Source organism: Pteropus vampyrus, unplaced genomic scaffold (genome assembly GCF_000151845.1).
Source record: "Pteropus vampyrus isolate Shadow unplaced genomic scaffold, Pvam_2.0 Scaffold477, whole genome shotgun sequence".
NCBI lineage: Eukaryota > Metazoa > Chordata > Mammalia > Chiroptera > Pteropodidae > Pteropus > Pteropus vampyrus.
The window spans coordinates 400,350-415,173 of NW_011889258.1; the positions used below are offsets into that span (position 1 = coordinate 400,350).

Below are 14,824 nucleotides of genomic sequence, written 5' to 3' on the forward strand. Positions count from 1 at the left end.
TAATCCCAGCATGAAATACTATATAGCTCTACTTATAGGTATTTAGTCACAACACTTTGATTAAATTTTTTAACAATGCCTTGAGGTTACCTATGAAACATGATTTGAGACGAGGGTTCTCAGGTATGGTCTGTAGATCCCTGGGGGCCCTGAGACTCTTTTAGTTGTCTCTCAAGATCAAAGCTATTTTACAATAATTCTAAGATATAATTTCCTTTGCACTCTATTGACATTTGTACTAATGGTATAAGAACCATGGAGGATAAAACTTCTTGTACCTTAATACATATCAAGGCAGTTTTACCAAACTATACTAATATTCTTCACTATATATATATGGGTAATGAAAATCTGTTTTGCTTAAGGATATCCTTGATGAAGTAGTAGAATTATTAATTTTCTTAAATCTTTATCTTTGAGTACATACCTTTTTAATGTTCTGTGTGAAAAAATGGAAGTACTTCCACTGTGCACCAAAGGATAATGGTTGTCTCACAGAAAAACATCTGTAAAATTACTTAAGCTTTGTGCTGAACTAGACAGTTTTTTATGGAATACCAGTTTTACTTAAAAGAAGGACTGAAAGAAAATTGTGGTTATTCCAATTTAGTTTTTGGCAGACATTTCTTGGAAAGGATTGAAATTAACTTGTCACTTTAAGAAAAAACAACTGACAAGTATTTGTTGCGAATATTAAAATTTGAGTTTTTTAGTAAAATTTAGAATTCTAGACAACTTGCACACATGAGCATATGCTTGATAGCTTCCTATTACAGATTTTTCTAATGAAACCAGTAGTCATAGTAACAGATGTGATACGTTTTTGATTTTGTATAGTGAATTGTATCAATAGTTATATAACTCAATGAACCAATATTTTCCAAAAGACCAATATATTTTGTTACAAATAATGCATGGCTAAGAGATACATACAAAGTACAAGATCAATCAATGAATTTTAATGAAATAGAATCTGAAAAGTTCCTTTATATACTTTCAGAATCCACATTGCAATTACCCTGTAAAGAGCTACTACTTGCTAGTTTTAGGGTTGTATCAAAGAATATGTACACTTATACAAAAAAAAAAGTTATTAAAATGCTCCTCCCTTTTTCATCTACATTCCCATGTGAGGCCAGATATTTTTCTCCTATATTACAAGTAAAGCAATACATCACAACATATTGAATGAAAAAACAGATATGAGAATCCAGGTATCTTCTATTAAGCCAAACATTAAAGAGGTTTGCAAAAATGTAAAACAATGTCACTCTTCTCACTTTTTTGGTAAGTTAGTTATATCTTATAAAATATGTTATTTATATTAACATTAAAGGATTTATTATTATTTTAAACAGATTAATAAATATTCTTAAAATATCAGTTTTAAATGCCAAATGTAATAAATATTGGTGGATAAAAGCCATATAAATTAAAGCTCTTAGGACCCTAAATAATTTTTGAGAGTGTAAAGGGGTCTGAAACCAAAAAGTTTGAAAACTGCTACTGATTTGAATAAGTTTTGCTGCTTGTCAGTGCCTGAAGTTCCAGACACTTGAAATCTATTTTCTTGTGTTTGCGGTGCTCAGTTCCTAAAAAGCCTTCCTGTAAGAATCTACCCAGACCACATTCCTTTGTGACAACGGAAACCCAGAGGGACTGGAAAAGCACTATATCTTTGGAGCAAAAACTGAACAAAAAGACTAGCAAAGGAAGACTAGGCACAAATATACTTTCCTCTTATTCTTCCATTTTCTCAATGATCAGTCCTCGTGACATGTATGAAGCTTGTAAACCTCATAGCAAGGAGTCCAAAATAAGAAACCAAGGCAAGATACACCTTTTCCTTATTACTTGTCATCTTGTTTATTGTTCATGGATCACCAAGAATTTGGGGGAATCCCATCATTCATGTTAATTCACAACATGTACACTGAACCAGCTAGTTTTTTATCTGAAGGAAACCCCTTCTTATGGAAATTATCTAAAATCCATTTCTTTGGAAATTCATATCCTGTGAGACTAATCGCTTCCCTTTTCAGGACTTTAGTTTCTTCACAGAGGTTCTTAAGAAGTTTCCCTGTACTGATACCTGTCTTCAAAATAAACCTCCAGGTTTCAGAAAAAATGAACCCCTCTTCCAGTTGCAAAGTATTGTTTTCATTGAAGAAAGATACTTTTTGTGTATGACTTAAAAGAAGTTTTAATGAAAAATATACAAAAATTAACCCCCTAAAGACTGATTTATTCCTATCCATGAAGACTCATTTCCTCTTTCATCTTTCTGATTACAGTTTTAAGTGCTCTTTTGAGAAAAATAATTCTTTTGAAATTACCCTCTATTTTCACTCTTACTGTCACTGCTCTAATCCATGCTCTTGTTACCTTAAATTTAAATTAATTGTATATCCTCCATTAAGACTTTCCACTTCCTGTTTTGCTCTCTTTCTAATCCATTCTGTACATCTTTGTCTTAACAATTTTTCAGAGAGTGGTATAAAAAACGGTTAGGCTCCAGAGACAGAAAGACTTGAGTCTGAATCTTGCCTTTCCCACTTACTTGTTGTATGATCTTAGGGAAGCCAATTAACCTCTCTGTGCTGCCATTCACACATGGATAAGATAGGAGATAATATTAGTATCTACTCCATAGGATTGTTCTGAGAATTAAATGAGATGATGCGTGTAAATTGCCTAGAATAATGAGCAGTACATAGAGAGTACTAAATAAATAAGAGTTTTTATCTTCTCTCAGCTATGTTTAAAATCCTTTGAAGCCTTCCTGTATTCTGTGGTTTCTGTACTCAGATCTTCTTTATATGGTTCCACCCTCAAAGCTTCTTTCCGCATTCCCTAACATGCCCTATGCTTTAGTTAAAACTTCGTCCTCATTATCACATGAATAGTACATGTTTATTCTTTATTCATATCCTTGGCAATATATATTCCTTCTCTCCTTTTTAAGCTGGTATTTCCCAAATTTCAGATATTCAAATGATCTTACATAGTTTTTGCTATGTCTGCTTACCCTCTATACTTTGTGTGTGTGTGTTTGTTAAATCACGATTTTTAAAGCTTAGTAACCTACTTTAGCCTCATCTTAAGTAATATTATCCATAAAATCATAGATTTGAAGTACTAATTATATTATATTTTAAAACCTTAAAACAAATATATAACTTGAAGTTGTTTAAAAGGTTATTCTTTGTGCCATCAAAAATTACCTTGTATACCTCAAATGGGACATGTCCCACCTATTGGGAATACTGCTTAAACCAAACTTGTCTATTGAGCAAAGACTAGCCAATCTTCCCAAATATGTTCAACCTATAGTGAATTCATCTTAACTTTCACATAACTTAATAAAAAATCACATATTATTCTACATTTTCTAATTATTTTATGAGTGATCAACTTGTCACTTAAAGTTAACTCTTAGAGGATAGGGAACATATACTTCTGAATCCCACCCTTCTAACTCAGCATCCAACAGAATTGCTCATTGTTGTAGCTCCTTAATTACTTTTAAAATGATTAATTTCAAAAAAGTGCAGGAATAGTCTGTAGATATAGAATCAAATATGGAAAACTTCTGAAGACAGATTATCTAAAGCAATTAATATTCACTAGTTCTAACACAAAAGGAACTGAAGTCACAATTCACTCTTTCCTTTTTTTCCCTTTTTTGTTCCACTATTGTTTCAGAAAGGGTTGAAGATGGTTCGAAAGAATGCATACTATAACAAGATAATATAAATGAATAACGAGGTAGAAAATAATAAACAAAAAATAGGCAAGAACATAAGAATAGAGCCATGAAAGACAATAATCAGAAAAAGCACACCATAAAAAGATGTCCAAAGTTGCTACCAAGAGACTATAAATAAGTTCCCATTTTTTCAGTAGACCAAATGAAAAGATATATGTGACACCATTATTGGTATCCATAAGAATCAAATCAAATCAATTGCTTAGGAAAAGTCTAGTTCTTCCTAACACCTTATAAGATCAGGCAGTACTCTTGGGTTCTTCTAGAAAACACAGTATAGTGAATAAAACACAGTATTATTCATTAATAATAACCTCAACAACAGCTATCACACCTAATCTGCTGTTACTGTTAGAGAAGACCTAAAAGCCTTTGAAGCACCGACTCAAACTTTCCCCAGCTTATGGAAGATATGATGCACCAGTTAAAGTAAACTAGTCTCTAAACATAGAGAGAAAATAAGAGTTCAGAACTGTGGGCAAAATGGAACAGCTGTACTATTTTTTGTACTATCTTATGACTGAATATTTATTACTTGGTTTGAGGTGATAATGATTCCTAGGTCATCAGTCATGCTCAATATTTAGTAGATTCTCTCCTAAAAGTCAATTGGAGATGATAATTAAGTTATTAACTTTTTTGGTTTGTTCACAGCTTTTCTCCTTTTAATTAACGCTCAAAAATTTTACCTGAGTTGAAATTGTCTTTGCATAAATTGGGTCACTCACTTCTAAGCTACTTTTGCTTCCCTTTTTAGGGCCAATGAAAGCAGAGGTACTTGCATGCAAAAGAGAAATGAAGTAAGCTGGCAAGCTTTCCTTTTAGCAATGTTAACATGTCGTCTGTGAAATGAAGGTGGGAAGCAGTGACAATAGTTAATTGTCAGGAAAAGTTTCCTTTTCTCTTTCTGTCCCAGAGTTTGGCTTTAAAACTCAACAGGTTTGGAACTTTCTTTGTCCAGAGTAAGATCATATCCTAGGAAAACTGAGTCATGCTGCCCAAACGTATAAGGGATGGATTTGTACTAGAAAGCCAATAATTTATTGTAAGGAACAGAACTGTCAAATTGACTAAAATGTATGTCGGCCTGTCAGCATATTTTCCTTTCAGTAGGGTTGCCAAATCAGAATACTAGATTAACAACAGTTTGGAGCTAGATAAATATATGAAATCAGAATTAAGAAGGTGATTGCAAGTTCAAGCATATTTTATTTGATATACCTAAGCTAGGATGGGTAACCTATCCTTTTGCCAGTCCACACAAGTCATGGCCTTTTCATAAATCAGTTCAAGCTCTTAGTTTCTAATACTGAAAGTATTCTTTTCCTGATGTCCTTGAAATTTTAATAGACATTTCTGAGTGTTGGACATGGCCCCATCTAGTTCTGGTTTTAGAAACAGAGCTTGTTGTAAATCCAGGTTTCCTTACTACAAAATATTGTCATTTCCTTCTTTTTTCAGTCTTATCCATAAATTCAAATGCTACTGTTTCACCTAACCCACAGTACTTTATTTTTCTCCTTTGCTATGGCTATTACCCAGAAAGCTCTTTGCAGCTATAGACCATAATGTCTGAATATGGTTCCCTTACATGCCCACAGAGGTTTCTGCTACTTTGCAAGACTTGTTTCTCAGAACTACTCTCAGACTTGGCTGACACTATAGTCCCTAAGAGTATGGTCTTTCTTAATTTGTATACGTAAAAATACCCATAGACATTATGCATAAAAACCAAAATCTTAGTAATCTGTAGGGAGATTCTGTAATAAACAAAGTTTATTCATGCATTATTTGAACATTAATTTTTTATTCTTTCCCTCACTTATGCATTCAACAAACATTTATAAAAAGACTTTGTGCTGGACTGATTGAAAATGCAGAGATGAGTAAGACATGATCTTTGCCCTCAAGCAGTTTTCGGTATACTAAGGGGATAAGAAATATACAGAAATAACTAAACTATACATTAAATTATGAGCCTTGAGATGAGAGTTTGAGGAAAATGCATTCCAGAAGGAGGGAACAGCTTAATCAAAGATAGTCCTACTGTTGTTAGTTCTGACTTGTATTCTTGAGGATTTTTTACCCTTTGCCCCTCAGGCTAGAAAGAATTCCAGCTTTCTTGTTCTTGGGTAAACTACTTAAGGTTTTGCCTCAAAATTTCATCTTGCCATGGAGAATGCTGGAATTCAGTAAAACAGATAGGCATGTGGGATGTGTTGGAAGGATATAAGGTGAGCAACTGTGAGGAAGGCTAATATATAGTCATTGATTTTGCATAGCTTTTGGCTCCATGCTATTTGAAGCTGCACCAATGAATTAAAAATAAAATAAACCTTGAGTAGCGTCATCTGCTCAAGGGACTTACCTTCGGTCTGTGCAAATAACGTTTCTGTGGTGAGACACCAAATGCACTCAACTTCCTCTTTCAACAACAAATTTGTCAGTTATCAGCAGGATCCATACCACTCAGATTAAGCTTTTTCACCCCCAGGTCCCTGCAAAGAAACAAGAGTGCTAATCCATCAAGGCTCCAGGGTAAGTTACAGCCTAGTATCTGGGAATTGGTGGTTTCATGTGGGACAATTTGTGGGGGCATGAAGATCTAGGACAGTGGCAGATGTGAGACCAGTGTCAAAATTGAAAATGGTCTCTGGTTTCTCATTTCAGACTTCTTACAGCAGAAGCAATGGTGATATCCATTGAGTCTGACTAGATTACAAAGTTAGGGTTAATGCTATCAGTCCCCACCATGACACAGGAGCATGGAGTCTGTGATGCATCTCACACTTTGCTGAGGGCTCTTTGTTTCTTCATCAACCAGGGAGGATGGCACGAAATGGTAAGAAAACAGTGTATTCAGTGATACTCAATGAGACAACTTGACATATTCAGCCAGAAAAAGAGGATTTGAATTTTTGCTCTATATTGTCTTTCTAGTTGCATAATGAAGAAAATGTTTTATGTATAAGCTCCTCCCTTTGTATGTTTAGCTTTCATAGTTACAGTAATAGATAGTAAGTTCTATCAAGAGAAAAGAAAAGAATGTCAGATCATATATTTTGGAGCTGAAAGAGCTCTTAGAGATCCAAATCCCTCACAATGCAGATGGAAAAACTGAGAGCCAGTGAAGACATTTAGGATAGATCACTCAGCTAGTTAATGGTAGAGCTGGAACTAGAATCTGTGTCTTCTAAATCATGTTCTCTTTCCCATACAGCAGCCCATATCTTCCAGAGAATACTGTAAATGCATTAATAACTATGTTGAATTTTAGGTCAGGGAAGGAGAAAATATCCCAGATGGTAAGCTCTGGTAAAATGATTTCAGAGTCTGTTCAGAGTTATTTCTTTTATTGTGGTTTTTGTGAGGAGTATTCTCAGTCCCAAGGATCCTGCAAGTGGGGATATTTTTATTTTTATTGGTCAAATGGATCTGGAGGGTTATGATCATTTCTATTAATTGAAGAGTTTATCTCTTAGCAATTGTGACACAGTAAAATTATTTGCTGCTGAAAATAAGTGATATGCTGGTATACTAAGGCAAGACATGGCCTGAGTTATACAAATAATTAGGTCTTGCATTCAGGGTAATTGTTTTTGCAATGTTTCCTGTTGAAGACAGGTCCTTCTTTGGTCAAAAGCAGATCATATGGGGGCTTAACTGAGAAAGTTATGGAGTTCAAGTTGTATACTCTGCTCAAATCCTAACAGTGGTGGAACATAAGATATCGAATGAGTAACCATACTTCTGGGTAGTTTTGAGTGGTTCTTCATAACCAGTTGTGTCTGAAGTAGGTCAATTGGTATCCTAAGAGGCAGGGAAGTATATAAGCCTCTGTCAAAGTTTAGCAAAGAGGACAGAGCTGTCTGTTGTGAAACCACCCTTTTTAAGTGTTCTAACAATCAAGGCAATGACTGGCAGGTAGTTTATGCTTTATTTAAAATCATTTGGTCAAAATCCAAGTCAGGAATTTTGCAGGGAAGTTTTAATCTAGTTTGATTCACATGCATCACAGAGAGAGTGATGAAGCAGATTAATCAATACACAGAGAGTCAAGCTCAAGTGCTGTCAATGACTCACTTTGTAACCTTAAGCAAGTTGCTTTATTTCTTCGGCTCTCAATATTCTAACCTATAATAGGGGGAAGGCTTGGACTAAATGGTCTTTAATTTCTTTCCTATCAATACAATGATTTGACTCTAGGCTCCTATGTAACTGAGAAGAGTTATATATCATGAAATGGTAAATAATTGGGCTATAGTAGGGAAATTTGACTACAGGAGACCTGAAAATATAGTCTATATCTCAAAGGGCCATTGTATATTTTTTTTCAGAATAATGTTATTATGAGAGATTCAATTTTTAGACCACAGGCAAGTGTTTTGCAAGTAACTTCCCTTTTCAAAAAATGATAAAACACAAACAACAAACAAGGGAAAAAATTCTGAATTCTGATTTCTATTATGACAGTGTCCTTCAGTCAGTATTTCTCAATCTTTTAAAACCATAATTTCCTTTGAAAAATATATAAAAAAAAAAAAACCTCACTACAAGATTATTGTGAACTTGCCTCCCTAGAAACAGACCTTGGACTCCTAGAAAAGCCTACCCCATTACATTAACATTTTTAAAGTTTTCTGTGCTCAACAGCCAAAAATAATTTTGTAGATATATTCTTTCACCAGTTTGTACTATGGGGAGAATAATTTTGAATTACAAATATATTTACCACAATAAAGATTTTTTTTCCAAGCAACACATCTTTTCAACCCTTCTACTTTAAGAAATATTGTTTAGTCTTACTGGCCATTCCTCACAACTATTTTCTAAACCTAGAAAAGTACAAATTCAACCAAAGGCCCATGAATATTACTCTTTGTAAAAGTAAAGGGAGAGTGAACTAACATTTATTTAATGTCTACTGTGTACTAGGCATGAAAATAGGTATGTTCATGTACATTTTCCATTTAACATTCACAACAATCTATGCTGCAGGCACTGTGATCCTAATTTTATAAATGACAAAACTGAAGCCCAGAGATATGAAGTGGGTTGTTTCAAGCTAGACAGCTGATAACTAAGTCAAGATATGGCCCTATGTTTGCCTAAAGAATGTTATTCTTCTCACTCTCAAAATGCTGCCCCAACTGCAAAAATGGCATCTAATTAGACTTCTTTTTTAAATGATTAAAAATCTAATAAAGATGCATGTATGTAAGTTCAATTCAAACTTGGAGATATTAGTTTGTGAATAGTATAATTACTTTAACTCATTTTAAGGTTAAAAATATTTTTCACTTTTAATTTATAGGAAAAAATTTGTAGACTTGTAGAATATATCCAAATCTTTGTAAGTTATTTAGAATTGATTTTAATCAATTCAGGAAATAGCATAGTTCCAAATTTCAGTTGTTCCTCTTTGGCTATGGTTGTGAGTGATTGAATGAAGGACACCATGTTCATGGTGATCAAACTGGTTTGGGTAATTCACATAAGATTTTTGTAGTTCAAAGAACAAGGTAAAGGTAAGATAAGACAAAGCAAGCTAGGTTCCCAAATGGCCTGTCACAGTTTTCCTCTAGGGAGTGGGAGGGGCCACCACCAGCAATTTACCTATTTCATTTTCCCTAATCCCAAAATGACAAGCCCACATACCAGCACTATCATCAAAGAACATAGGAGAAGCAAATTTGATAAATGTGTTCATTTAGTAGTATTAATGACTTAATGATGAAGGGTGAAAATATGGGGGGGAAAATAAGAGAGTGAAGCTTTGTAGAGTTGTATTAGAAAAAGAGCAGTCATCTTGAGGCCTAGGTTATACCCTCCTCACTCTGTTACTTGCTAACCTTATGTCTTCAGGTAGATTAAATCACTTCTTTGAGCCTCAGGTTCCTGATTTGTAAAACTGAGATGTTATCTTTACAATATATGCCTTTGATGATGGTTAATAGCAATTATAGATGTAATAATGCTTTGTAAAGTAAATCAGCACTGGGTTGAGATGGTGGTGGTTGCTTTAATGATGGTAGTGTTAGTGCTGGTGGTATGTGGAGCAGGGGTTGAAAGGAGGCATGTCGATAAAGTCAAGAAAGTTAGAGCTGGAAAGACATTAAAGCTTATCCAGTTCAAATTATCTTATTTTAATAATGAGGAAAATTAAATCTACAGAGTGGAACAGGCTTAGCAGAGCAACATGAAGATTTGAGTAGTTACTAGAATTAGTATTAGTATTGGAATAGTTAATATGTACTTGACTAGTTAATAGTTAATAGTAAAATTAGTATTTTAATAATTGAGAGTCATATTAGTATTTGAAAAATTACTAGAATCCAAGTGTCTTAACTCTAAATCCAGTACTCTTTTCAATATAATTGACTGCTTCTGAGTAGTTTCCATTCTACAAAATATTGCCACATTCAGCTCACTACTGTAACAAAAATTTTTTTCTAGTACTCTATACACAGATGTATTATGGTCTAGGTTCACAGATAAAACTCCGTAAAGAACTCTGGTTTTTATACAACCCCACCCTGACACCTGGTGGACAGCCATTTGTCATATATTCAGAGTTATAAAAGTGCTAGAACTACAACCAAGAATATAGCTTATTCATCATTGAAGAACATTCTTATCTATAGACGTCCCACTTTAAAATATCCATCCATGCAATAAATTGTTTGGAGGAAAATAATTTTAGCTTTCTATACTCATGAAGAGCCCTATCACAATTGAAATCATAATAGCTGTCACTTTTAGAAAGAAACTTAATTCTGTTGAGCTTCTAATTTCTTATCTGTAAAGGAGTATAATAACAATTAACTCAGAACTCGGACAAGGATTAGAGGTAAGATATGAATAACCTTTAGCTAGTGACTGACAGAAAGCATGTGGAAACTTCTTGGACTTAGTATTTCAGAGACTTAGGAATCTGGCACAAATTCTGATGTTACAACAATGTAAGCTCACTTTGGTTGTACCTTTGTGAAACCACAGTATGGAGCTAGTTGGTTGAAAAGAAAAGCTGCCTTTGGGTGGATGTTATTGGTACCTACTTTCTTGAACTCAGCTTCGTTTAAGCATATTTAAACACCTGACATATTTTTTGTGTTCTGAGACAAAATTCAGTTATTTTATAAAGTAGTGTTTAATGACCAAATTACCATTTAAGTTTTGAGGATTCCTGTTGGATTTTAAATAAAAAGCTGAGTTTATAGGCTTTAAAGCTCTTAGACGTACAGATTTATTAGACTCTAACTTTATTATCCTATGAGTCTCTTCTCCATACGCTTACCTTTATAAGTCATGTATCAATTGAGCTTCTACTGCATGACTAACTCTCTGCAAAGAAAAGAGTATAAAAGTATAAGATAGACTTCCTTCAGAGATTCTCATTGTATATCCTATAAGTCCACTAAGAGTACAAAAAAGAAGGACAAAATTAGAATAGGGTTGCCCAGTGCAAGGAAAAGATGAGGACTGAGATGGGATCTTGAAAGATGAGCAAAATATTGACCTCTGAGATGGGATCCAGGGAGAAAGAAGTTTGATGGAGTTTCAGTTATAAAGTTATACCAATCTTCATTATCAGGAACATCCGTAGAGCCACACATTAAAAATAAATCTTATTAGCTTAAAAATAGTTGCTGATATTATGCTCTGATTATTAGCTTAGAACTCTGTGCTGGTCATTCCCTTTAGATTTTAGCTCCTGTCACTGGACCCTCCTTTCAAAATAAGAGGTATCTTTCTTCATGGTCATGGTATTTGGTGTAAGCTGTGTGTACCCTGGAAAGTACTGTACATTGGAGAAACCAAGAGGAATTTACTTCTATAAGAATGGTATTGGAGGCACTGGGAATTCTGCTCTCATCTCTCTCTCTGGTTGGTCCACAAACACAGTGCTAGGGTCTGAAGTATATGCTGAAGATATGGCATTTTCACGGGTTATAATTTTGCCTGGCCTGTATTATCTTTGTGGTCCTGGTTAGGTGAGCTGGTAATGCAGCATTAATGAGGTTAAGTCCTTGGGGTTAATCTCTATATGGACAAGTTAACATCAATTGTCTTAATAATATTATATGTTTACCCTTGTTCAAGGATTAGCAAAAAAGAGAGTGATAAACATATTTAGGACATGACTTCTCACTTCACAAATATAGTCCAGTGTGGAGAGATCCATAAAAATTTAACAGTGTAAGAGTTATCAGGAGATTCTGGTCAAGATAGCAGAGTAGGTAGACACTGTGCTTGCCTCCTCTCACAACCACATCAAAATTACAACTAAACTACAGAACAACTATTATTGAAAATAACTTGAAGGCTAGCTGAACAGAAATCCTATAATTAAGGACATACGGAAGATGCTACCTCAAGACTGGCAGGAGGGATAGAGATGCAAAATGGGCTGATCCCACACAACATGTGGTGGTTAAAAATTGAGAGGGGTATCTTGGCTGTGGAGGTACCTTTGGAGATAAAAGGGGTCCCAGTCCCATGCCAGATTCCCCAGACCAGGGTTCTTATGTCTGGCAGAGAAGTCCTTATAAAATCTGGATGTGAAAATCAGTTGAGATTGTGGCTGAGTGAGACAGAGGGCTGTGGAAGTTCCAAGTGTTCCTTTTAAAAAAAAACAGTGAATGGACTTATCCACCGATGAACTTACTCTGAGCTCCAAAACTAGGACAGTAGCTCAAAAGATGCCAAGGACATATGGGGAGAAACTGAATTGTCTGGCTTTAGAGTGAGGGCTGGAGGGGCAGCTTTCTCCCAGACAGAAGTCCTGGCAAAGGCCATTGTTCCTTTATTGAGTCCTCCCCTGACTTACCTTGCAGATGCACGTGGCCATCATATCTGAGTCTCTATCAACCTAGCTAACACTGCTTGCCCTTCCCTGGTGATTCCCCAAGATCCTTGTGGACCCACCCAAGCCACTTCCAGTGGCTTTTCCAGGAAAATGTGTTGCCTTGGCTTATGCTGTGGACTTCCTAAAATCTCTCAAAGGTTCACAAAACCCAATTGAGCAGCATCTTGCCCCGGTGAGTGACATACCTATTGCCGAGCAGGCCCAAGCTTGGCCCTAGTGGCAGCCAGCCTCAGTTCATGGCTTGACCTCTTGAGGCATATCCAAGCCCTGCATGGGTAATGGCCATCTGTGGATTGCTTGATGGCTCATGCCAGGTGACTCTGGGCAGGGTATAGGCTGCAGCTGAACTTGGCCTGTATGGAGCCCCTCCTAAGAGGCCCTTGGGCTAGTACACCTGGTGGTCAGCTTCTATCTGAGCTGGAGTACCACCTGAGGCCACAGCCAAAGATGACACACCAATGGACAGACTAGGAATGAACCAGAGCTATGCTAGAGTGAATGCTGCCCCATAGGGTCAGCCCCTGCACAACAACTCCTTGACTGTAGTCACTGGCTAGTCCTAACAACCAATCAGTCCAAGGGTCAATGCTTCCCACTGATGTGCAAACAGCAAACAAGGCTCAACTACAACAGGAGGGTACACACAATTTATACAAGGAACACAACTGGAGCACTTGGCCAAGAAGATTGTGCCACTGGCCCCCCAGGACATCTACTACATAAGGCCACTCTACTAAGACTGGGAGATGTAGTAGCATTACCTCATACATAGAAACATACACAGGAAGGCAGCCAAAATGGAGAGACAAAGAAACATGTCCTAAATGAAAGAACAGAACAAAGCTCCAGAAAAAGAACTCAACAAAATGGAGACAAGAAATCATCAGATGCAGAGTTCAAAACACTGGTTACAAGAACGCTCGATGACCTTAGGGGAAGAGTAGATGGACTCAGTGTGAAATTAAGCAAAGAAATAGAAAACATAAAAATGGAGATAGAAAACATTTTTAAAAAGTCAGAAATGAAAAATACAATAACCAAAATGAAGAATACTTTAGAAGGAATCAAAAGTAGATTAGACGAAGCAGATGACTGAATAAGTGACTTAGAGGATAAGGTAGCAGAAAACAACCAATCAGAACAGCAGCAACAACAAAATGAAAAAAAATGAGTATAATTTAAGGGTACTTTGAGACAATATCAAGTGCACCAACATTTGCATCATAGGCATACCAGAAGGAGAAAAGAGAGAGCAAAGAATTGAAAACCTATCTGAACAAATAATGATGGAAAATTTTCCTAATCTGGTGAAGGAAATAAATGTGCAAGAATGGAAAGTGCAGAGTCCCAAACAAGATGATCCCAAAGAGGCCCACACCAAGACACATCACAATTAAAATGCCAAAGGTTAAATACCAAAAGAGAATCTTAAAGGCAGCAAGAGAAAAGCAATTAGTTACCTACAAGGGAGCTCCCATAAGACTGTCAGCTGACTTATCTACAGAAACTTTGCAGGAACGAAGGAATTGGCAGGAAATGTTCAAAGTGATGAAAAGCAAGGGCTTACAACCAAGATTACTTTACCCAAAAGTTATCATTTAGAATTGAAAGAGAGATGAAGAGCTTTCCAACAAGAAAAAGCTAAAGGAGTTCATCACCATCAAGCCAGTATTACAGGAAATGTTGCAGAAACTTCTTTAAAAAGAAGAAAAAAAAGTTAAAAAATATGGATAGTAAAATGGAAATAACTACATATCTATCGACAATTACTTTGAATGTAAATGGATTAGGTGCTTCAACCAAATGATAAGGTGGCTGAATGGATAAGAAAACAAGATCCTTACATATGTTGCCTACAAGAGACTCACTTTAGATGCAAAGACACACAGACTGAAAGTAAAGGAATGAAAAAAGTTGTTTCATAGAAATGGAAACAAAAAAACAAAAAAGCTGGGGTAGCAATTCTTATACCAGACAAAATAGACTTTAAAACAAGGGCTATAACAGTAGACAAAGAAAGATCCAATAGTCTCACTTCTTGGTATTTATTCGAAGAAACCCAAAACAGTACTTCGAAGGGACATGTGCATCCATATGTTCATTGCAGCTTTATTTAAAATGGTCAAGATATGGAGGCAATCTGAGTGTCCATCAATGGATCATTGGATAAAGAAGAGGTGATTATT

At 35.6% G+C, this 14,824-nt stretch overlaps 1 protein-coding gene across 2 annotated transcripts in view; it reads left to right on the plus strand.

Moving 5' to 3' along the window:
* Nucleotides 1–6,196: 6,196 nt before the first annotated feature.
* Nucleotides 6,197–14,824, plus strand: part of LOC105307101 (putative P2Y purinoceptor 10) — a 20,704-nt gene continuing 12,076 nt past the window's right edge. The window contains exon 1 of one of the 2 annotated variants that reach the window (XM_011382460.2): nt 6,197–6,307. The gene's annotated coding sequence lies outside the window, so the exon portion shown is untranslated. Of the gene's footprint in view, nt 6,308–6,444; nt 6,612–14,824 lie in introns of those variants that run through there. The other variant, XM_011382461.2, reaches the window with a different exon arrangement.